Here is a 1,949-nt window from a genome sequence, read left to right as displayed (position 1 = left end):
CACAGCTTCTGCAAGCTGGAAAACAGGCTCCCGGGGCCGGGGGCTACGGCAAGTCTCGTCTGTCAGATTCTCTCCTGGAGCCTGGAGCCCATCTCTCCCTACAGGCTGAGACCTGGGCGCACACAGGCACGTGCACACAGGCACACACGTGGGGGTCCAGGTCTCTGGCTGTTCAGAGAACACACACACATGCACACATATCCAGACACGCACGTATACCCAGATGTATCTGCATACTGGTATGCACACCTGTGCACACAGATATATCATGGTACATATGTACACAGACCCTATCAACTTCATGTGCACATGTTCGCATGCAGAAGCACATACTTAAATGTATGCAATGCCCTTGCACACACATGTATACACAGACACACTTACCCTTATATATACATGTGTGCACACAGGTCCAGACGTGCTTGCATACCCAGACCCATTTGCATACCACTGCACACCCACATATACACAGGCACAAAACTGCACACGTGCATACAGATGGCATCCATAATCATGTCCATACACTTGCATGCAGGACTACATGCAAGGACTTGAATGCACGTACATGTCTTTTGCACACAGTGTACACACAGTCACACAGGCTCCTCACTGTGAGTGCTCAGCAACCATGAATTCACAGGCAGACCCTTGGCTTCCAGCACCATCCGGCTGGCTCAGCCTCCCCTCCCCCAGCCTCATGACAGGCAGCTCATGCTCCTGCCAACCCCAATGCCCGCCTTTGGCTTCCCGCCCCCCGGGGGTCCCCAGATCCCTGATTAACCCCCTCACTAATTGGCCACCAGCCCCTTGACTTTGCTGCAGGCCTTCTCGGGAGCTGGAAGCGAGAGGCTGCAAATTGGCCAAGCAGGATGGGTCTGGGGAATAGAGTGCGAGGCGGGGGGTGGGGGGGTGCTATGAGCTCAGGGCCTGGCTGGAGCCAGGCAGGGCACCCCCTATACCAGGGCTGGGGGGGCACTGGTATTGTATTCTCATGGGAGGGCACTCTAGGATTCATGTGTACCCAGTCACCTGAGCTTTCCCTGAATGCACTTTTACACACACCAGTCATGTGGGTGGACATGCCCCACCCCACTTCTCCACACAAATGCATGTGAACATCTGCACATACCCAAGTACACTCACGAACAAACCCAATAATCATACAGGCAAAATCTTGCCTGTTCATAAATTCACCCACCAGAAACGCAAAGACCATTTACGTACATACATCCATACTTCACCTAAACACACAAATGTATCACATGTATACAGGGTTGCAAACATACAAATTGACATGTTACACATGACTATGAATGTACACCTAAGTATATCTGTAGGCATGCAAGAACATACATCCACATCTGTGTGTGCACACCCGTGGAGTCCAGGCATGCGTGCACACACCACTCCGGTGTGTGCCTACCTTGATGAACTAGCAAGTAGCCACAGAATAGGGAGAACCCCCATAGCCAGCCACTGGCTTTGCAGAGGAATAGGGAGCTTGAGGTTCCTGTAGTCTACAGGCAGGGGTGGGGAGTGGTGGAACTCAACTAATGCCTAAGCCTGGTACTTCCTCTGGGTTCTCCTCAGCCTTCAGGGCAGAGGTTCTGGCTTTTGCTTCTGTAGCTCCTGTCTCCTTGGCTCTGGACCCAAGCCCATAGGGTGTTCTACTTTCTACCCTGGGGCATTGGAAGGAAGAAGGCTTCTATTTCCATGCCTGCTGTCAACTTGCTGTGTGACTTCAGACAAGTTGCTGTTTCTCTCTGTGCTTCTGTTTCCTCAACTATAAAGTAGGAATAAAAAGCTTTTAAAGGGTTGGTAATCCTTGCAGAACTGGCCTGAGGAGTCCATGGGGTCATGTTTATGGATGTGCCTTACTCAGGAACACGTCTGGGAGAGGTTAGTTTCCAAGATACTGAGATACCAGGGGGCTGGGGGGGGGGGGGGGG

Source organism: Lipotes vexillifer, unplaced genomic scaffold, assembly GCF_000442215.2.
Source record: "Lipotes vexillifer unplaced genomic scaffold, Lipotes_vexillifer_v1.1 scaffold496, whole genome shotgun sequence".
In the NCBI taxonomy this organism is placed as follows: domain Eukaryota; kingdom Metazoa; phylum Chordata; class Mammalia; order Artiodactyla; family Lipotidae; genus Lipotes; species Lipotes vexillifer.
This window is presented reverse-complemented; position numbering follows the sequence as displayed.